The 23174-nt window shown below is 56.9% G+C and overlaps 1 protein-coding gene across 8 annotated transcripts in view; it reads right to left on the minus strand.

Moving 5' to 3' along the window:
* LRRC4C (leucine rich repeat containing 4C) overlaps nucleotides 1-23174 on the minus strand; it is a 1058673-nt gene that overhangs the window by 104390 nt on the left and 931109 nt on the right. For 7 of the 8 annotated variants that reach the window (XM_048483631.1, XM_048483624.1, XM_048483625.1 and 4 more), the window contains one exon: nucleotides 14847-15019. The exons of the other annotated variant lie outside the window; for it this stretch is intronic. The gene's annotated coding sequence lies outside the window, so the exon portion shown is untranslated. The remainder of the gene's footprint in view (nucleotides 1-14846; nucleotides 15020-23174) is intronic. 8 annotated transcript variants of the gene reach the window in all.

The raw sequence follows: 23174 nt of genomic DNA on the forward strand, positions 1-23174 counted from the left end.
GCATAAGTTCACACCACCTCCACAGGGGGATTTGCCCCCACTTTTGTTGGGCTGCCCATAGGACAATAGACAGGTCAACAGTACCTAAATTTGGGATTTTGCAGTTTTGATTGAATATTGATCATCTGTCTTCAAGCATATTTGACTGTTTAAGACAGCAAGCATAAGAAAGTCACATTTTATTTAAAGGCCTTACTCCCAAGAAAGATCCCTTAAGATTGCAGTAAAGCCTTTATTGACATAAACTTAAGATTGCAGTACAAGACTTTCCATTTCACTGACCAACTCAGCTTTTTACTATACATGCAAAAACCTTTCAGGGATTCTGTTTGCACTTTTGTCATTTCTATTGCTCTTTCACAAAGTAAGGCAGACTTCCTTTGCAAAAGAGTTCAGTTTTTTAACAACAAAAAGGGCATTTGTATGTGTGTCTGCATGTGATTAATCTATCATCAAATGGCTATGAGCCCCATATCTTTATGCTAGGCATCTGTTGGGGTACTGTAATTCATAGTTAGTATGAATACTATTGAAGGAGTTCCTGGAGGAGAAGGCAGGAGTGGTATGAGTGACTAAACCAGCATTGTGTAGTGGTTATGAATGGGAGGCCCATTACACATGGAATGCTTACCTCAAGACTCTTCTTTGCCCAGGGGTCTTGCAGAAGTTGTCCTTGTGCTTTTCTGTTTACATGCGAGGAGGCACTCCCTCCTTTCCCCAGAGTTTTTCTGCAGACAGCTCTCCAGACCTGGTTGTCTTAACTCTGCCCAACAAGTTATTCTTAAAACCACAGATCTCATTACACCCAGTAGCCAAGACTGCTGGCTTAGTCCTTTAAGCTGCCCTTATGTCACTATTACTGTTCCAAAAATAATCCTCCCCCTTCCAAATGAAAGAGGCAAAGCAATTCCCTGGACCACAGGCTGCAAAATAAAGGGACCATCTTAGAGCAGATATTTTCTCTCTCTCCCCCTCCTCTCCCCTTCTTTCTCCTCCACACGACACCTCCTGCTGCTAATGCTGCTGCTCTCAGAGGACAGAGGCTTGTTATTTCCAAGCTCTCTTTATATAAATAACTCAAAATATAAAGAGAATTAGAGGTCAGAGTGAGCTTCTTTTCTGTTACTTGAAGCAGCCAGCAACAGGGGGAGGGGGCAAGGAGGAAGGAGTGCAAAGTGGCATGAGGTAAGGCTGGCTGTGGGCAGAGGGAAAAGCTGTGCTCACTAGCAAATTTCTTCACTGGGGCCCAGAAGCAAATTACAAGTCATAGTGAAAGCAGTCTCGCTTGCCATGGAGAGAATGGAAAGTGAAAGCAGGGTTTGCTGAAACAGGGTTGTACAAGAAATCTTCCTGCAAATGACATTGCCCCCATCATTCAGCAAGCACATTGTGCATAATCAGTTGTAGACGATGATCTGCAGTACTAAGTTTGATTCCCCATTTTACAACATAAGCAGCAGACTCTTATCTGGTGAACTGGATTTGTTTCCCTGCTCTTATACATGATGCCTACTGGATGACCTTGGGTTAATCACAGTTCTGTTGGTACTCTCTCAGCTCACCTACCTTACAAAGTGTCAGTTGTGGGGAGAGGAAGGGAAGGAGTTGTAAGCTACTTTGAGACTCCTTATAGGAGAGAAAGGTGGGGTACAAATCCAAACTTTTCTATATTTGTTTATACAATGTCTCTGGGTTTACCACTTTGATCAGAATCTCATGTCAGCTTCAAGAATGTTGTCATAAAAGCTGTAGAAGCTGATTTTGCTAATGAGGGTTGGCATGGGTGGAGGAGGAGGCTCTTGCTCCCCACATCTTTTTTCAGATCCTAAAGCAAGAATCTGAATGGAAGAGAGAAATTCCACTGCCTGGGAAATCAGGAGAATCAATGAAAACAAGACACCTGCTGTTGCAGACAGTAAACCCCAGTATACAAACAAACACATGCACACACACACCACCACCACCACCACCACCACCATCACCATCATGCTTAAGATCTTTATTTCCGTTACAAAAAAATAATGGAAATGACACGAAGCAGAAATGCCCATTCATATTTTCAGGTTGGAAATTTTGGAGTACACACCCAAGGTGCCTACCACTTCATCTCAAAATTCCAAACCTTGTTCAGCAATCTATCTAGGGTCAACCCTAGATAATCTTTTTTTAAATAGCCAAAAGAAATTTTGCTGGTGATTTCACCATAAGCCTTCAAACTTTTTCCCCCATGTTTCATCTTTATTTTGAAGTCAATGTGTTTCACCTTTACTTATCCATCTTCTCTCACACAAGTGCTAACATCACAAATATATACAGCAGTATAATCAGAAACATTCCTAAGCCTGTCTCCTGAGAGGCCAGAAAAGCAAAATAGGATTTACTGAGTACTGTTCTCCAGGAAACAAAATCTAGAGGTTTGCTGAACTATTCATTAAGGAATAGCAAGGAGAACTATTTTTATCTGCTGAACTGTGTTCCATAATTTCAGTATCCAGCAAACATGAAAAGTTCTAGGCTTCTTTTACAATGGTTTGTAGCCTAGGGACCAGAATAGGGGTGGATCTTTTGCTTAGCAGGCCTATGCAATTGCCTAGGGTGCCATTCTCCCTCCGGTATGGAGGAACAGAATCAGCAGATCTTGGTCTTCTGGTCATCACTCCCAGAGCCATCAAATGTAGCATGGTGCCACAGTAATAGCATCCCTAGGCTATTGCACCTGTGTCACTGCTGCTGCTGGGAAAGACCTTCTTCTAGGCCTCAAAGACTCATTGCAGCACAAGCAGCAGCCCTGGGCCACAAGGTACTTATCGAGCCATTGAAGCCTGGCCAGGGTCTTCTCGCCAGGCTCTGAAGGCTGGTGATCACAGGTGCAGGCCACATGGATTAAGTGCTGGTGGCTAAAAGCATCCCTGCCAGCTTCCTGGCCCACAGCTCAGCAAGTGCCCAGGATATTTGATGGGTGGTATGTGTGTGCCTAGATTAGCTATCATAGGGTGCAGAAAGCCCTTGGGCCAGCCCAGGACTGGAATTTGGTTGATACCTGGCACAAAGAATTAGTGGGCGGGGGGGGGGGGCATAGAACACAAGCCTTCTAAGACCCTGTTTTATTTTTTACAGACTGAAAAAAAAATTGAAATGGTGTTCTGCTCCAAAATGGAAAGTCACATCTAATTCATAGATAGGGCTTTCAATGAAATTAAGGCTGTATTGGGCCAAAGAAAAAAGTATGAATGAAGAAATAACAGTTTAAAACGATCACATTTATAATCTCATAGTCCTTAAATACAAGAAGAGGAGGTACACCAAATAGGTCTTTTATGTCAGATCATCGTTTTAACACCCTCCTGACTGAGGCAAAGGGAAAATGCATGCCACATTTGCTTGCTTGTGACAAAAGACAACAGAATAAGCAGTGACTTCAGTTAACCCACAAGTCACTGATTTTGTTTCAAAGCCCTGTCTGCTTTCTGTTCCTTTGGTCACTGCTGCTTAGCAACCTCAACAGAGGTTTCTTAGTCTATATTTATTCTGGAGGAATTTCAGCTCCCCCCACCACCCCTTTTGCCTTTTGGAATGTCTATAATGGAGAATTTTAAAAGGAAAACAAAGAGATGTTTGTTCTCTCTCTCTTAACATCAGACCTTGTGCATGCCACCTCACTTAAAAAAAATGTTCTTTGGTCAGTGACAGAAATGCTAGAAACCTTGTATTTATTTGGGATTTGAAATACTGTATCCTGCCCATTTTAGGAGTGTGTTTGCGCTTTGAACCCCCTTCTACAAATCACTGTTCTCTATGGAAAAAGACACTGCCTTTTCAGATCCTCCATTTGAACTGATGGCTCTGCAGAAGTCTTTTCATTACCCTGGAATATCCTGCCCTGTACTTTACTTATGTGCTTTCAAATAGTCATGCAGTTTGTTGCAGAAATCCAAACAGAGGAAGGGAGAGAAAGGTTAAGCCACAACACTGACTCACTAGCAGTTCCTGCATCATGCATAGAGCAGAGGGAAATGAGCTCCGGAGATTTGTTTCTACTCAATTTTTTCATCAAAAGAAGTAGGATGAGGGGATCAATTTGATTGTGGAGGATAATATAATGGTATGGGTCAATGCAGACTGAAATAAGAGATAAGGTAGCTCTTGCTATACTGGACTGAGACAAGGTTCATTTAAAAAAAGATGATGGAATAAAATCGAAGGAAAATGCTTAAGAGCTCACCATACTGGTTTCTTTTTATTTCCCCACACAGTTTTTTTCTGGCTAAGTTTAACTTGGAGATATTCATGAAGGCTTCTTTATTCAGAAAACTGATTAGCATGTAGGCTGGATTTCCATACCCTCAGTGTTCTTTAGGCAAAATTTAGCAGATCTGATAAGCTATTTTAACATCCCAGTATAGAACAGCAACTAGCTTGCCACAATGAAATGTGGTTGTCTGAAGGCATAATAAAAGAGAAGTGAAAAAATTAACTTTGTGCAATTTTATGAATTTATCAGTGGCCACAACTCACGAGTTTTAATTCAAAATTTTACCGCTAAATGTTGAGATTCAAATAACTTCATCAAGTGGGAGCTCGGGTGGCCTCACAGTTTGCTTATTTTATGAATCAGATGTCTTTTTTGTACAAAATCCTCAAGGCATCTTACAAAATTAAAAACCAAAATACATGAACTCCATTAAACTGCATTAAAAAGTATAGCATAGGAGCCCCATGGCGCAGAGCGGTAAGTTGCAGTACTGCTATCAAAGCTCTGCTTGTGACCTGAGTTCAGTTCCTACAGAAATCAGTTTCAGGTAGCCAGTTTAAAGTTGATTTAGCCTTTCTCTTTCCAAGGTTTGTAAAACCTACAGCTTTTATAAAAGCTAAAAATACTAAAAGCAATAAGTTAAGTCACAATAAAATCGGAAGAGAACGCTAGCGCATAGGACCACATTTTAAAATCAAACTGAAAACCAAACACCAGAGGCATAGCTGGGGCCCCCTGCAGCACCCCCCACTCCCACTCCCACTTCCACTTACTTTAGAAAACCGAGCAAACCCATGGCACCCCCCCACATGCTTACTTTAGAAAACCGAGCAGGCTGGAGAACAGGCCTTACTGTTCTGGTGGGAACTACATTTCCCAGGAGACCCTGGGAAATGTAGTTCCCACCAGAATAGGAAGGCCTGTTCTCCAGCCTGCTCGGTTTTCTAAAGTAAGCGTGTGGGGGGGGGTGCCATGGGGGGCAGGGGAGGGGCCAGGGTGATTTTGCCCCACGTGACCCAAATCCGTGCGTCCGGTGCATCACACCCCCCCACCACCACCTGGGAGCTTTGCCGCTGCCATACACCAATTGATCTGTCAGAATGTTTTCACTTTCAAGTGAAATTTCAGCCATGAGGGGAACCCCTGTGATGCAGACACCAAACATCTGCCCTGTATACTTACAGATCAAACCTGTTTACATAATGGTACAAATAGCAGGCCCTGGTCCAAGATCTGAATACACTTGGCATGTGTACATCTAACCTGATCCACAGAACCAGAAAACCCTCTGTCCCAGCACCTTAACAAAATGTAGAACAGCCTACTGCTTAGTGTTGTCAGGCCCCCAACGGAGCAAGGGATTACTTAGCCCCAACTTTTGTTTCTTGCTACAGATCACAGCAATGGTGGGATTTTTAAATATATATATATTATCTGGCCAATGGTGTGACATCATTTCTGGTGGAAATCTGGAAGTGATGTAATTCCTCTTTAGGAACTGTTGATAATTCCTACAGACACATGACATGACTTTCCAGTTTTCTCAGAAGTGACATAACACCATCATTGATGGCTGTCTCCTCATGTTCCTAATCCCCTCCCAGTTTCAGGCTGGTTACCAGGTCAGGCAACCTTACTACTCATAATACTTCATGAGTTACGTTGTGACAAAACTAGGGAAAAAACAAAAAAAGAATTAATAGCAGTTGATTCAGTCTAGCATCACTAACCAATCTGATTTGGATTAAATAATTCCTTTACTGTGTATACTTTATATTTTAAAATCCAGCACTTGTATATTCTCTTTATGAAAGATGAAATGGAAACAGAAGAAAGCAGAATAGTATCACTACTGCCAATAACTTTGTATACCATAAACAAAAACAATGTATAGTTTCAGAAGTAATAACAAAAACATCCACCTGAAGAAAGGTTTTTATGTTCCCCAGATCTGAAATATTGGAAGTAAGTGATGGAGAGACATGTAGTTCATCACAATGATGTATGAGGTATGATCCACAACATTATCAAAATTTTCTAGATATACCATAACGTTATACTTGATGTTTGCAAGGAAAATAAGTACTCAAAAGATTAATTAAGTACTTTCAGTACTCAAAAAACTGTTATGACTTCACAGTGCATATGCTCACAGAAGCAATTTTTTTGAATCCTGCACGTGAACTTAGTGACAGTTAACCTTATCCAGGCCCTGATCTGGATAGCCTAGAGACTATACTTTGTTCCACATAAAGATGATAGTAGATTGTATATTTCTCCATTATAAAACAAAGCATACTGGACCTTCGTTGTTGTAGAATGCTCCACCTGGGTCCTAGTGCCTACCTAGCCCTACTCCCCCCCATCCATTTGAAAGTTTGAAAGTAATAATACATTTTTGCATAAATGCTCTTGTATCAAAGTACCATGTTCAATAATGCACAAAATAATGATTTTGACAAAGGCAGTGCTTAAAAAGGAATGATAATTCTCATGTTTGTCCAGGACTTGATAAAAGTAGTGCTTAAAAAGGAATGATAATTCTCATATTCATCCAGGACTATATTCTAATACATACAACTTTCTCAACTGCTACTCCTCAACTGTCTAAAATATCATTTTTTCTGTGGAACAGAGTATAGCCCAATCTTGTCAGATCTGGATGCTAAGCATGGTTGGACATGGTTAAAAACTGGATGGGAGACCACCAAGAAAGACCTGGGTTGGTATAAAGAGGAAAGTAATTATCAGCTATCTCTGCCTCTAGCCTTGAAAACCCCATGAGCAGTCATCATGTCAGCTGAAACGTTGGAGGAAAAAAATTACCCAGATTAGAGTATTAGAAATTCAAACAAATAGCAGAATGATATAAGTAGAATTATATAAAATAAATTCCATAGAAAGGTCTGGCTCAGAGAAACGTAAATTATGTTTTTACTAAAGTAGTCACAGCAATTATTTAATGCAGTTTCCTCAATTCTTCTTTAATTCATCACATTAATACTAATATTGAACTTGTCTCACTGTGCTCAAGTAAGTGTGAGCACAGTGGTTCTTCTTGCACAGTGGTTCTCAACATGGGATAAATGCAGATGCAAATCTAGGGGAGGTTGCAGGCCTCAGGCACCACTTGTGCACATCATGTGGAAGTGCATTTGGCTGGCTGCCCTCCTCCCCCACTATCTAAGAAAAATGTGTGCATTTGAGTGTGGGACAGTATCTTCCCACTGCATAGGAGGAAATGAGAGGGTGGACCTGACATATCTCTGTGGAGGAGAGAGAGTATATAATGCTTTACCTGTTTTAATGTACTCAGTTTTGACAATATAAGTTGACAGCTTTCCTATGCTTGCCATCAATAAATGAGAATTCTGCTTTCAAAGTACTGATTTCGTAATTGACCAAGTTTGGGGTTGTGACCCCAAGGGCCATCAAGCTCAACCCCCTGCAATGCAGGAACACATAATCAAAGCACTCCTGACAGATGGCCATTGAACCTCTCTTTAAAAACCTCCAAAGAAGGAGACTCCACCACACTCTGAGGATGTTTCCACACAGCCCAACAAAAGCGCCCTAGGGATGGTAAAAACACCGTTCCTGGGGTGCTGTTTGCACAGCTGGCTCGCACCCCACAAGTGCGAATGGCAAACGGCAGCAGGTGAATGGCGGCGCTTTCCCTGTGCCAGCCCCAAACACCTCCTTACCTCCTCCTGGCTTCCATCGCTCTGTGAAGGCCAGGGGACATGCCTCCTGGCCTCAGTCCCTGCAGTTGTCGCTCTGGCCATGGGGGTGTGTCCCCATGCCTCCACAGAGCGATGGAAGCCAGGAGAAGTAAGGAGGCATTTGGGATGCTGCGCGGCTGTGCGGAGCCTGCCGTTCGTGCAAATGGCCCCAGGGTTTGCATCAGCATGGTTCATGCTGATGCAGCCCCGCTGATCTGGCTGTGCGGAAACAGCCTGAGTTAGTGCATTCCACTGTCAAACTGCCCTTACCATCAGGAAGTTTTTCCTGATGTTTAGGTGGAATCTTTTTTCCTTCACCTTGAACCCATTAGTCCTGGTCCTAGTCTCTGGAGCAGCAGAAAACAAGGTTGCTCCCTCACCAACATGACATCCCTTCAAATATCTAAACATGGCTATCATATCACCTCTTAACCTTCTCTTCACCAAAATAAACATACTCAGCTCCCTAAGTCTCTCCTCATAGGGAATGGATTCCAGACCTTTTACCATTTTGGTTCCCCTCCTCTGGACCTGGTCCAATTTGTCAATATTCTTCTTGAATTGTGGTGCCCAGTACTGTACACAATATTCCAGGTGAGGTCTAACCAGTGCAGAATAGAGAGGTACAATTACATCCCTCAATCTAGACACTAGTATTGATACAGCCCAAAATCTCACTGGCTTTCTTGGCTGCCACATCACAGACTCATGTTCAGTTTGTGGTCTACTAAGACTTCCAGATCCCTTTGGTATGTAGTGTTTTCAAGCCAGGTGTCACCAACCCTATATAATCTGCGCATTTCATTTTTTCTGCATAAGTGTAGTATCGTACATTTATCTCTGTTGAAATTTGCTAGACAGTTGCAGTTCAAATGTTAAAAGTTGTAGTTCAAATGGTAAGTCTATGAACAGAGTTCTCCAAAAGAACTCCAAGAGGTTTCTGGGACTGTAAAGTTTTCTAAACGTCCCACTCCAGTGAGGAACAATCCTACACCTTTCTAGAAGGACTCTAGTGAGTCAGTGAGGAACAATCCTACACCTTTCTAGAAGGACTCTAGTGAGTCAGCAACTACACTGCAAGCCAAATTGGATCCCTAAATGTGGAAGAGTGTTCTGCAAACGCTGCACTGAGTGCAGCAAGTGCAAACAAATGGGACATTTTGCTAACATTTGCCATGCTCATGACATAAGAGAAGGTGCATCTAAAGAGGGTACCTCTGACCAATATTTTTGGGACCAAACAGCTGCTCCAAACACATAACTGATCTATGGATGGTTTCTTTGAAAATTTTGATCCAACTTTGGAATTCAAAATAGATACTGGACCTAACATGAATGTCAGCTGAAACTTGGGAGAATTTTTTTTTTTACCCAGATTAGTGTATAACAAATTCAAACAAATAGCAAAATGATATAAGTAGAATTATATAAAATAAATTCCATAGAAAGGACTGGTTCAGAGAAATGCAAATTATGTTTTTATGGGCCCTTCAGGAACCATTTTCACCTTCATCAAACCTCTCGCATATTCTCCAGCCCAGGGAGAGACAACTTGAATTGCATGCGATATTTCCAAGCTCAAACTCATTTCCAAGGGAAAACCTACACCTTTAAGGTTTGTGCACTCAAAACTCAATCCAACAGTCTCCTGAGCAGACAACCATTGCAATGAGCTTGATCAGTTGCCTAGATGACTTCGCTGTAGAATCTCAACAGGAATTGGGAACTTTACAAATACCTCCTATCAAAATAAAGCTGAAAGACAACAATGCACCCTACGCATTCAGCACTGCTAGGTCCATATCTACCCCCAAACGTAAAAACTGAATTGGACAGAATGGTTCACTGTGGATTGATTGAACTAATCACAGAGTCCATGGGTTGGTGTGCTCCAATGGTGTCTGTACCAAAGAAACAGGAACAGCAGGTGCAGTGCATATCTGGGTAGACTGAAAACAACAGAACAAAGCAGTCAAACATGAACACTTTATTCTTCCAACCATAGATGACATCCTTCCAAAATTAGTCAGTGCTCGTATCTTTTCACAGCTGAATGCTGCAAGTGGATTTTGGCAGATTTGCTGAAAGTCAGAAAGCACAAAGCTAACTACTTTTATTACTCCTTTTGGCCAGTATTTCTTCCACAGATTGCCATTTGGAATTTCCAGCACTCCAGAGTTATTCCAGAGAGGGATGATTCACACATTTCAGCACTCAGAAGGCATATCCGTCTATACAAATGACAGAAGAAGAGGATGACACACAACTAAACAAAGTTCTTCACACCTTGCAAAAGGCAGGTCAACTGCTGAATAAACTTAAATGCCTTCTATGCCAGAAGTATTTCACCTATCTAAGCCATCAAATAAATAAACATGGTGTTATGCCTGAATTGAGCAAAATAAAAGTGATCCTAAAATGGATCCTCCCACAGGATTTTCTCACAGAACTTAAATGCTTTTTGGGCATGGTGCACAACTAGTTCTTGCCGAACTCGGCAGAACTCCTATGTCCTTTGAACAACTCACTAAAGTCTGATGTAGACTGACATTGTACCTGCACTAGCATACTATGATGTTAATTGTCCTACTGTTGTCTGTAGTTTGCATTTTCTGAGAAGCAAATTTACATTCCATTTTGCTAATATGGGGGTACAACTGTCAAGGGGTACAAGAGTGAAAAAAGTCTGAGAACCACTCTTCTAGCACAATAAGTTTTCCTCCAGAGAAAAAGCCAAATAAGGTTCCAGATTTAGTTTAATGGAGTACTAGAATCCAATTAAATGTGCATTGCATAATATGAAAAAGCTGACCTGCAAGAGTACTTAACTGTACTTTCCATAGCAAATACCTATTCAGTTTAAAATACAAATGGAGTAGGGAGCCTTTTGCTACTGAAAATGAATGTGTAGCTTTTAACACAAAACTCTTCAAACCAGAAGCAACACAAATGTGAAGCTTCTGAAGCATGCACAGCTCACATATAACAGGAATAAACTTAATTAAAAAACACTAAAGATAATTTGCTTGACAAGTTAAAAACAAAGGTTAAAAGGTTTTTGTTTAAATCAGATGTTCTTATTAATGGGTTTTGGCAAAACAGAAAACTGGATTAGAACTAAACCATATCTATACTGAATACATGAAAAAAGAGGGATAAATTAGAAATACCAATTGTCATATATGTAAGTTCTAAGAGTTTATGACTCACAGGTGAAACTACACATTACACTGCAGGCATAGTCTCCTTTGAGAAGCACCTTTAGGTTGAAACTATTTGCATTGCTCCTTCAAGAGAGAAATAATAGGACTACAGGGGAATGCTAAATAAAGACTTGAAACTGGTTTTTCTTGTTACAATGCCAGAGTGGTGCTGTGGATAGAGTGTCTAGGAGACCCAGATTCAAATTTCCACATTGCCACAGATGTTTGCTGGATGATTTTGGACATCTCAGAGTAACCTATGTCACAGGATTGTTATGAGGATAAAATGAAGGATGGTGGAATGATGTGAGCTGTTTTACGAGCAGCAGAAACTTCGTTGGCACAAATAGACTTGTCCAAAAAAACAAGCCTCTTCCCTTTTACAGCTGTCCAGCATAGACCACAGACTGACTGATTGACTCATGTCTTACCAGCACCTCTAAACATGGAAAAGTCGACTATCAAATATGTTTGTAGTAAAATCTGAAACCACCCAAATGATAACTTCTCCTCTCCTCTCTTCAAATTTCCTGCAGAGTCACTGAATATACAATTGTTTGTACCAGTTCAACACAATTAAAAACCTCACTCTATAAGAAGGGATGGGTCACTTAAATGCCAATTTGCCAACCAAGGAATAAAGGAAGTCACCACGTAATCTACACAAATAATACACAGAACAACACTGTCACATGTAAATAGTGAAGATATCTTTTTTTTTTCCTGTGTGGGTGTTGTGCCCTCTCTCCCAATTTCTATCTGTTCAGCATTATTGGTAGCAGATGCTTTATCAGCAAAGCCACCTAGCCTCATTTGTGGCTGAACACTGTCTGGGTTTTCCTTCCAGTAACTATAGATTCTCTGATGCTTAAATACAAGACATCACATTTCTCCCAGTAGGCTCTGGCTTACATAAGGATTCAGCTGTAGTACTGCTTGAATTCAAAGTGGTTAGCTTGATTTCTGCAGCTTATGAGATAAGCCACACAATTGTTCAGAGTTCATGATGTTAACTTTCATGTACAGAATGTGTGCTAAGTACTTTAGCTCAATTAACTAATTGAGTCTGTACTTTAGTGATGCAGGATCAGAGACCATCACTTTTTCATGTGCCTGCCTAGTTCCTCTCATCACAATAGAGCCTAAACTCACTACAATGTTTGCCTATGTTCCCAATAAGACTCGTATAGCAACCAAAATAATCTAAAAATATCCATGCCATAAATATAAGAAACATGTTGACTGTGATATTTGGCATAGCTTTGATTTTGGCCAAAAAGAAGACAATTAGCATATGGAAATATGTTTCCATAGATAAATATTTTTGAGGCAGTGGGTGGGGAGGTGTCACCAAATCCCCAAAATGTGCAAATAACTTGACTGAAGGAGTATCCTCCATAAAAGGGTGCTGGAATCCTATACATACCTGTGGTCATTGGAACCATATTGCCTGATGTGATCTAAAGTCTTATATGTGTGAGCAGATTCTCAGAATAAACATGGTTTTAAAGTTAAGGATTTATTAAGAAAAAGAGTAGTAGCAAATGGAATTTGGAAATTGAATACAGAGTTCCAAACATGTGCACATACACTAAAGAGATGTTCTAAAGATCCCAACTGCTGCTAAATCCTAACCTAAATAAAGAGTATGAACTTAAAGTTTTAAAGAGAAGTGTGAGTTGGGGGAGAGAGAGAGAGAGAGAGAGAGAGAGAAATATATACAAGCCTGATTCAGTGACTGAAGTCCTGCAAGGTTTGTCAGTCAGAGAAGGAAGCCATATAAGTGAAAGCAGGATGGAAACAGGGGTATGATATTTACAAATGCCTGCCTTGGCATGGCATGCCTGATCAAAAGTCACACACATCTTCCTGCAATACATGTTTTCTCCTAGGAGTTTCCAGCCAATAGCTGGATCCAATTATACAGATGAGACCCAAGCAACAAGAACACAAACCTGAGATTCTTGAGCAGAGTGCTCATGAATGGAGCCCGAGGTGGAAATCTGAGTTTCCGCCCCTCCTGTAATGAGCAGCAGTCCTCCCCACGGCAGCAAAAGAATTTTTGCACCAGGTCATCTCAAACCCTCCATTACATTATAGAACATGCCCCAACTCACAGATCTGCCTTTATTCAACCATAAAGGTTCTCTCTTTGGTGTGATTTGAAATGCACTGTTTCCATTTGGCCCCCAGATTAGAGAAATACATCTCAATTTACTATTCCAAACAAAGGTTGATGCCAAATTAAGGGGAGAAAATAAGAATGCATAGCCCTTTGGGGGGATTAGTGAAGGGAATTCAACTATGTACTTAAGCACTGATCCGAGAGCCTGCTCTTGGGGTAATAAAGGGGGCAATCACATCCTGCTTATGGCAGGAGAGACTATGTTCTCTCGATAGGAAAGTTGAGGACAGAAGAGCAGGAACCTGGCACCCTGTACCCCTCCACCTTAAGAGGTGACCAGATAACATATATCACACATATGTGCTGGGAGGTGAGAAAATGATACAAAAACCAAGTTCAGGCTTGAAATGTTTAACAAACACAGTTTATGTATAGACTGAGAATGATACTGTAGTAATGTCAATTTATGCAAGAAACAAGTCATTTGCAGCTCAGACCATGCTGCTAATAACTCTACTACTTCCCTAAGTTTCTGTGTGGATGCAAAGGTGTGGTGTTATGCATATTTGCACAGCAAGAGGCTTCAGATGATAGAGGTCTCTGCCATCTAAATACATATAGTTAAAGCACTGATTACCATTTAGACAAGGCAGGAGGAAATTCTGCAAATGTATCAGGTCACATATAATCTTCTCATATAATTATGGCTTGTTAGATCAGAAAAATGGATCATTCCAGCAACTTCAAGGAAGGATCTTACAAGAGAAACAGATTTCTTGTCTGCATTTCACTGTGAATTCAAAAACCTTTTAAGCCTCAAAGAAGCATCAGATAATTAAAATAATTGCCAATAGAAACAGTGGATCAGAAAATTGAAAATATATCAGGTTAAACATTTCCTACATTATTTAATTCCATGACTTTAAAAAGTTCTCCTTGAAGTTTTTACACCTGCTAATTTGGAAGGCAACGCTCTTGAACCAAGGTTTATAAAATATTCTTGAAAAGAAATCATAAAGAAAGGGTTCCCTCTGAATTTGTTTTGGGTATGTTAGTGACCTTAGCCAGTGCCCACACAACTGGGAGCAGTGTACAAGACTTTCAAGGGTATGAAATCTACTACTGTACTATTAAATTAATAACCTTAAGTGTTTCCTGTTTAAAATGAGGTAGCCAGATGTAGCTTATGATGAAGCACAACAAAGCAACTGCATTTTCATGTGCCTTTCATAATGTGTAACTTTCCAGAATTGTGGCAGACATTTTTTCCACTTCAACATTAAAATATCATAGGATAGAAGGATATACATATTTTCAATTCCATTGAACTCAGTGGGGTTTACTTTGAAAGCAACATACACAGGATAACATTTCCTGGCTGACACGGAACATAGCGTACATGAATCTCTGAGATTTGTGGTGAAAATCCTCAAAACCAAAATCTCTTTCTGACTCGATAAGGAACGTTTCAAGTCACTACACTTCTTATAAGTCAATTGCAGACAGAATTAGATAGAAATTATTAGAGATGAAAAATAACCTACCAGAATACCTAGTCCATCTTCTGCCCTTCCTCCTTCCTTGCCATTGAAGTAGACGTTCTAGAAGTAAGGCTATTTACTCAAGTCAGATACACAAGGGAACTCTTTCTTGGACCTAGCAAGATTGGATCGAATCCTCTTGTTACAAACTGCCAGTCTTTCTTCATAGTCTCAGTCTGTATAAAATGTGAAAATAAAATGTGTTTCAGAATCACACAGAATCACGCATTAAAACTAAATTACTACTACATTGACCAATGGAAACTATAATTGACACCAGAAACCATAAAAGCAAGTCCTGCTTCTCAGATAAAATCAAAATAAAAGACCTTTAGTTAACCCTAAAATAGGGTAGGTACTCAGAGATAAGAGTACATAGATAATTTGGAAAAGGTCACAGATCATGGGGTGCTACCAAACAATGCTTTTTAAAACCAGAATCTGAAAAGTATGAACTTTCTTGAAAGAATGCGGTTGAGGAGCAAAAAATTTATATTGGACTTAGAAATGGTCAGCAAGCCAGGTGACACAGCAAGCCAGGTGACACAGAGGTTCATGGGCTTCCCAAGACATGTGATTTTTTTCACATGATATTTAGGTTATGTCAGAGTAGTAGAGGAAGGGGGCTAAAGAAAAATCATTCTTTTGGGGCCCAACAGTGGCTTTGAAAACAAAATAATATATAAGGTCCTTTTATCGTGCTGTTACTTTTGAAGAAAGTAGGACCTAAACATAATAAACATACTTTTGCATGAAGATTTCCCTCCTGCTTTCAGGGGATCAAGAAAGCCAGTAGCTTTATTAATACAAACAATACAATTAAAAGGATCACATTGATATATGTCTACATGGAAGGGTTTCCTGCTGGGAGAAGGGGATCTCTCATTCCCAGCTCCCATTGCTCATCGCTGTTCAGCTTTTTGGGGGTGGGGAGGATGATCAGCATCCCTGACATTGCATTGTTTCTACTGGAGTGACACAGAAATGACTTCATCCTACTGGGTGATGCTCTAACATTCACTGCAATCTCTTATATAGTTTTGACTGAATGCTACAGCATTACCTCTAATGCAATGATGTCACTTCTAAGTTGTGTTGGAAATGATGTCATAGGGCCAGAGATGTTAGGACTTGACAGTTAGATCACCAAAATCTACTTGACAGCTTGGTGGGGGGGGGGGGGGGTGGGGGGGGGGGGGGGTGGGGGGGGGGGGGGGTGGGGGGGGGGGGGGGTGGGGGGGGGGGGGGGTGGGGGGGGGGGGGGGTGGGGGGGGGGGGGGGTGGGGGGGGGGGGGGGTGGGGGGGGGGGGGGGTGGGGGGGGGGGGGGGTGGGGGGGGGGGGGGGTGGGGGGGGGGGGGGGTGGGGGGGGGGGGGGGTGGGGGGGGGGGGGGGTGGGGGGGGGGGGGGGTGGGGGGGGGGGGGGGTGGGGGGGGGGGGGGGTGGGGGGGGGGGGGGGTGGGGGGGGGGGGGGGTGGGGGGGGGGGGGGGTGGGGGGGGGGGGGGGTGGGGGGGGGGGGGGGTGGGGGGGGGGGGGGGTGGGGGGGGGGGGGGGTGGGGGGGGGGGGGGGTGGGGGGGGGGGGGGGTGGGGGGGGGGGGGGGTGGGGGGGGGGGGGGGTGGGGGGGGGGGGGGGTGGGGGGGGGGGGGGGTGGGGGGGGGGGGGGGTGGGGGGGGGGGGGGGTGGGGGGGGGGGGGGGTGGGGGGGGGGGGGGGTGGGGGGGGGGGGGGGTGGGGGGGGGGGGGGGTGGGGGGGGGGGGGGGTGGGGGGGGGGGGGGGTGGGGGGGGGGGGGGGTGGGGGGGGGGGGGGGTGGGGGGGGGGGGGGGTGGGGGGGGGGGGGGGTGGGGGGGGGGGGGGGTGGGGGGGGGGGGGGGTGGGGGGGGGGGGGGGTGGGGGGGGGGGGGGGTGGGGGGGGGGGGGGGTGGGGGGGGGGGGGGGTGGGGGGGGGGGGGGGTGGGGGGGGGGGGGGGTGGGGGGGGGGGGGGGTGGGGGGGGGGGGGGGTGGGGGGGGGGGGGGGTGGGGGGGGGGGGGGGTGGGGGGGGGGGGGGGTGGGGGGGGGGGGGGGTGGGGGGGGGGGGGGGTGGGGGGGGGGGGGGGTGGGGGGGGGGGGGGGTGGGGGGGGGGGGGGGTGGGGGGGGGGGGGGGTGGGGGGGGGGGGGGGTGGGGGGGGGGGGGGGTGGGGGGGGGGGGGGGTGGGGGGGGGGGGGGGTGGGGGGGGGGGGGGGTGGGGGGGGGGGGGGGTGGGGGGGGGGGGGGGTGGGGGGGGGGGGGGGTGGGGGGGGGGGGGGGTGGGGGGGGGGGGGGGTGGGGGGGGGGGGGGGTGGGGGGGGGGGGGGGTGGGGGGGGGGGGGGGTGGGGGGGGGGGGGGGTGGGGGGGGGGGGGGGTGGGGGGGGGGGGGGGTGGGGGGGGGGGGGGGTGGGGGGGGGGGGGGGTGGGGGGGGGGGGGGGTGGGGGGGGGGGGGGGTGGGGGGGGGGGGGGGTGGGGGGGGGGGGGGGTGGGGGGGGGGGGGGGTGGGGGGGGGGGGGGGTGGGGGGGGGGGGGGGTGGGGGGGGGGGGGGGTGGGGGGGGGGGGGGGTGGGGGGGGGGGGGGGTGGGGGGGGGGGGGGGTGGGGGGGGGGGGGGGTGGGGGGGGGGGGGGGTGGGGGGGGGGGGGGGTGGGGGGGGGGGGGGGTGGGGGGGGGGGGGGGTGGGGGGGGGGGGGGGTGGGGGGGGGGGGGGGTGGGGGGGGGGGGGGGTGGGGGGGGGGGGGGGTGGGGGGGGGGGGGGGTGGGGGGGGGGGGGGGTGGGGGGGGGGGGGGGTGGGGGGGGGGGGGGGTGGGGGGGGGGGGGGGTGGGGGGGGGGGGGGGTGGGGGGGGGGGGGGGTGGGGGGGGGGGGGGGTGGGGGGGGGGGGGGGTGGGGGGGGGGGGGGGTGGGGGGGGGGGGGGGTGGGGGGGGGGGGGGGTGGGGGGGGGGGGGGGTGGGGGGGGGGGGGGGTGGGGGGGGGGGGGGGTGGGGGGGGGGGGGGGTGGGGGGGGGGGGGGGTGGGGGGGGGGGGGGGTGGGGGGGGGGGGGGGTGGGGGGGGGGGGGGGTGGGGGGGGGGGGGGGTGGGGGGGGGGGGGGGTGGGGGGGGGGGGGGGTGGGGGGGGGGGGGGGTGGGGGGGGGGGGGGGTGGGGGGGGGGGGGGGTGGGGGGGGGGGGGGGTGGGGGGGGGGGGGGGTGGGGGGGGGGGGGGGTGGGGGGGGGGGGGGGTGGGGGGGGGGGGGGGTGGGGGGGGGGGGGGGTGGGGGGGGGGGGGGGTGGGGGGGGGGGGGGGTGGGGGGGGGGGGGGGTGGGGGGGGGGGGGGGTGGGGGGGGGGGGGGGTGGGGGGGGGGGGGGGTGGGGGGGGGGGGGGGTGGGGGGGGGGGGGGGTGGGGGGGGGGGGGGGTGGGGGGGGGGGGGGGTGGGGGGGGGGGGGGGTGGGGGGGGGGGGGGGTGGGGGGGGGGGGGGGTGGGGGGGGGGGGGGGTGGGGGGGGGGGGGGGTGGGGGGGGGGGGGGGTGGGGGGGGGGGGGGGTGGGGGGGGGGGGGGGTGGGGGGGGGGGGGGGTGGGGGGGGGGGGGGGTGGGGGGGGGGGGGGGTGGGGGGGGGGGGGGGTGGGGGGGGGGGGGGGTGGGGGGGGGGGGGGGTGGGGGGGGGGGGGGGTGGGGGGGGGGGGGGGTGGGGGGGGGGGGGGGTGGGGGGGGGGGGGGGTGGGGGGGGGGGGGGGTGGGGGGGGGGGGGGGTGGGGGGGGGGGGGGGTGGGGGGGGGGGGGGGTGGGGGGGGGGGGGGGTGGGGGGGGGGGGGGGTGGGGGGGGGGGGGGGTGGGGGGGGGGGGGGGTGGGGGGGGGGGGGGGTGGGGGGGGGGGGGGGTGGGGGGGGGGGGGGGTGGGGGGGGGGGGGGGTGGGGGGGGGGGGGGGTGGGGGGGGGGGGGGGTGGGGGGGGGGGGGGGTGGGGGGGGGGGGGGGTGGGGGGGGGGGGGGGTGGGGGGGGGGGGGGGTGGGGGGGGGGGGGGGTGGGGGGGGGGGGGGGTGGGGGGGGGGGGGGGTGGGGGGGGGGGGGGGTGGGGGGGGGGGGGGGTGGGGGGGGGGGGGGGTGGGGGGGGGGGGGGGTGGGGGGGGGGGGGGGTGGGGGGGGGGGGGGGTGGGGGGGGGGGGGGGTGGGGGGGGGGGGGGGTGGGGGGGGGGGGGGGTGGGGGGGGGGGGGGGTGGGGGGGGGGGGGGGTGGGGGGGGGGGGGGGTGGGGGGGGGGGGGGGTGGGGGGGGGGGGGGGTGGGGGGGGGGGGGGGTGGGGGGGGGGGGGGGTGGGGGGGGGGGGGGGTGGGGGGGGGGGGGGGTGGGGGGGGGGGGGGGTGGGGGGGGGGGGGGGTGGGGGGGGGGGGGGGTGGGGGGGGGGGGGGGTGGGGGGGGGGGGGGGTGGGGGGGGGGGGGGGTGGGGGGGGGGGGGGGTGGGGGGGGGGGGGGGTGGGGGGGGGGGGGGGTGGGGGGGGGGGGGGGTGGGGGGGGGGGGGGGTGGGGGGGGGGGGGGGTGGGGGGGGGGGGGGGTGGGGGGGGGGGGGGGTGGGGGGGGGGGGGGGTGGGGGGGGGGGGGGGTGGGGGGGGGGGGGGGTGGGGGGGGGGGGGGGTGGGGGGGGGGGGGGGTGGGGGGGGGGGGGGGTGGGGGGGGGGGGGGGTGGGGGGGGGGGGGGGTGGGGGGGGGGGGGGGTGGGGGGGGGGGGGGGTGGGGGGGGGGGGGGGTGGGGGGGGGGGGGGGTGGGGGGGGGGGGGGGTGGGGGGGGGGGGGGGTGGGGGGGGGGGGGGGTGGGGGGGGGGGGGGGTGGGGGGGGGGGGGGGTGGGGGGGGGGGGGGGTGGGGGGGGGGGGGGGTGGGGGGGGGGGGGGGTGGGGGGGGGGGGGGGTGGGGGGGGGGGGGGGTGGGGGGGGGGGGGGGTGGGGGGGGGGGGGGGTGGGGGGGGGGGGGGGTGGGGGGGGGGGGGGGTGGGGGGGGGGGGGGGTGGGGGGGGGGGGGGGTGGGGGGGGGGGGGGGTGGGGGGGGGGGGGGGTGGGGGGGGGGGGGGGTGGGGGGGGGGGGGGGTGGGGGGGGGGGGGGGTGGGGGGGGGGGGGGGTGGGGGGGGGGGGGGGTGGGGGGGGGGGGGGGTGGGGGGGGGGGGGGGTGGGGGGGGGGGGGGGTGGGGGGGGGGGGGGGTGGGGGGGGGGGGGGGTGGGGGGGGGGGGGGGTGGGGGGGGGGGGGGGTGGGGGGGGGGGGGGGTGGGGGGGGGGGGGGGTGGGGGGGGGGGGGGGTGGGGGGGGGGGGGGGTGGGGGGGGGGGGGGGTGGGGGGGGGGGGGGGTGGGGGGGGGGGGGGGTGGGGGGGGGGGGGGGTGGGGGGGGGGGGGGGTGGGGGGGGGGGGGGGTGGGGGGGGGGGGGGGTGGGGGGGGGGGGGGGTGGGGGGGGGGGGGGGTGGGGGGGGGGGGGGGTGGGGGGGGGGGGGGGTGGGGGGGGGGGGGGGTGGGGGGGGGGGGGGGTGGGGGGGGGGGGGGGTGGGGGGGGGGGGGGGTGGGGGGGGGGGGGGGTGGGGGGGGGGGGGGGTGGGGGGGGGGGGGGGTGGGGGGGGGGGGGGGTGGGGGGGGGGGGGGGTGGGGGGGGGGGGGGGTGGGGGGGGGGGGGGGTGGGGGGGGGGGGGGGTGGGGGGGGGGGGGGGTGGGGGGGGGGGGGGGTGGGGGGGGGGGGGGGTGGGGGGGGGGGGGGGTGGGGGGGGGGGGGGGTGGGGGGGGGGGGGGGTGGGGGGGGGGGGGGGTGGGGGGGGGGGGGGGTGGGGGGGGGGGGGGGTGGGGGGGGGGGGGGGTGGGGGGGGGGGGGGGTGGGGGGGGGGGGGGGTGGGGGGGGGGGGGGGTGGGGGGGGGGGGGGGTGGGGGGGGGGGGGGGTGGGGGGGGGGGGGGGTGGGGGGGGGGGGGGGTGGGGGGGGGGGGGGGTGGGGGGGGGGGGGGGTGGGGGGGGGGGGGGGTGGGGGGGGGGGGGGGTGGGGGGGGGGGGGGGTGGGGGGGGGGGGGGGTGGGGGGGGGGGGGGGTGGGGGGGGGGGGGGGTGGGGGGGGGGGGGGGTGGGGGGGGGGGGGGGTGGGGGGGGGGGGGGGTGGGGGGGGGGGGGGGTGGGGGGGGGGGGGGGTGGGGGGGGGGGGGGGTGGGGGGGGGGGGGGGTGGGGGGGGGGGGGGGTGGGGGGGGGGGGGGGTGGGGGGGGGGGGGGGTGGGGGGGGGGGGGGGTGGGGGGGGGGGGGGGTGGGGGGGGGGGGGGGTGGGGGGGGGGGGGGGTGGGGGGGGGGGGGGGTGGGGGGGGGGGGGGGTGGGGGGGGGGGGGGGTGGGGGGGGGGGGGGGTGGGGGGGGGGGGGGGTGGGGGGGGGGGGGGGTGGGGGGGGGGGGGGGTGGGGGGGGGGGGGGGTGGGGGGGGGGGGGGGTGGGGGGGGGGGGGGGTGGGGGGGGGGGGGGGTGGGGGGGGGGGGGGGTGGGGGGGGGGGGGGGTGGGGGGGGGGGGGGGTGGGGGGGGGGGGGGGTGGGGGGGGGGGGGGGTGGGGGGGGGGGGGGGTGGGGGGGGGGGGGGGTGGGGGGGGGGGGGGGTGGGGGGGGGGGGGGGTGGGGGGGGGGGGGGGTGGGGGGGGGGGGGGGTGGGGGGGGGGGGGGGTGGGGGGGGGGGGGGGTGGGGGGGGGGGGGGGTGGGGGGGGGGGGGGGTGGGGGGGGGGGGGGGTGGGGGGGGGGGGGGGTGGGGGGGGGGGGGGGTGGGGGGGGGGGGGGGTGGGGGGGGGGGGGGGTGGGGGGGGGGGGGGGTGGGGGGGGGGGGGGGTGGGGGGGGGGGGGGGTGGGGGGGGGGGGGGGTGGGGGGGGGGGGGGGTGGGGGGGGGGGGGGGTGGGGGGGGGGGGGGGTGGGGGGGGGGGGGGGTGGGGGGGGGGGGGGGTGGGGGGGGGGGGGGGTGGGGGGGGGGGGGGGTGGGGGGGGGGGGGGGTGGGGGGGGGGGGGGGTGGGGGGGGGGGGGGGTGGGGGGGGGGGGGGGTGGGGGGGGGGGGGGGTGGGGGGGGGGGGGGGTGGGGGGGGGGGGGGGTGGGGGGGGGGGGGGGTGGGGGGGGGGGGGGGTGGGGGGGGGGGGGGGTGGGGGGGGGGGGGGGTGGGGGGGGGGGGGGGTGGGGGGGGGGGGGGGTGGGGGGGGGGGGGGGTGGGGGGGGGGGGGGGTGGGGGGGGGGGGGGGTGGGGGGGGGGGGGGGTGGGGGGGGGGGGGGGTGGGGGGGGGGGGGGGTGGGGGGGGGGGGGGGTGGGGGGGGGGGGGGGTGGGGGGGGGGGGGGGTGGGGGGGGGGGGGGGTGGGGGGGGGGGGGGGTGGGGGGGGGGGGGGGTGGGGGGGGGGGGGGGTGGGGGGGGGGGGGGGTGGGGGGGGGGGGGGGTGGGGGGGGGGGGGGGTGGGGGGGGGGGGGGGTGGGGGGGGGGGGGGGTGGGGGGGGGGGGGGGTGGGGGGGGGGGGGGGTGGGGGGGGGGGGGGGTGGGGGGGGGGGGGGGTGGGGGGGGGGGGGGGTGGGGGGGGGGGGGGGTGGGGGGGGGGGGGGGTGGGGGGGGGGGGGGGTGGGGGGGGGGGGGGGTGGGGGGGGGGGGGGGTGGGGGGGGGGGGGGGTGGGGGGGGGGGGGGGTGGGGGGGGGGGGGGGTGGGGGGGGGGGGGGGTGGGGGGGGGGGGGGGTGGGGGGGGGGGGGGGTGGGGGGGGGGGGGGGTGGGGGGGGGGGGGGGTGGGGGGGGGGGGGGGTGGGGGGGGGGGGGGGTGGGGGGGGGGGGGGGTGGGGGGGGGGGGGGGTGGGGGGGGGGGGGGGTGGGGGGGGGGGGGGGTGGGGGGGGGGGGGGGTGGGGGGGGGGGGGGGTGGGGGGGGGGGGGGGTGGGGGGGGGGGGGGGTGGGGGGGGGGGGGGGTGGGGGGGGGGGGGGGTGGGGGGGGGGGGGGGTGGGGGGGGGGGGGGGTGGGGGGGGGGGGGGGTGGGGGGGGGGGGGGGTGGGGGGGGGGGGGGGTGGGGGGGGGGGGGGGTGGGGGGGGGGGGGGGTGGGGGGGGGGGGGGGTGGGGGGGGGGGGGGGTGGGGGGGGGGGGGGGTGGGGGGGGGGGGGGGTGGGGGGGGGGGGGGGTGGGGGGGGGGGGGGGTGGGGGGGGGGGGGGGTGGGGGGGGGGGGGGGTGGGGGGGGGGGGGGGTGGGGGGGGGGGGGGGTGGGGGGGGGGGGGGGTGGGGGGGGGGGGGGGTGGGGGGGGGGGGGGGTGGGGGGGGGGGGGGGTGGGGGGGGGGGGGGGTGGGGGGGGGGGGGGGTGGGGGGGGGGGGGGGTGGGGGGGGG

Source organism: Sphaerodactylus townsendi, linkage group LG02, assembly GCF_021028975.2.
Source record: "Sphaerodactylus townsendi isolate TG3544 linkage group LG02, MPM_Stown_v2.3, whole genome shotgun sequence".
Lineage (NCBI taxonomy): Eukaryota > Metazoa > Chordata > Lepidosauria > Squamata > Sphaerodactylidae > Sphaerodactylus > Sphaerodactylus townsendi.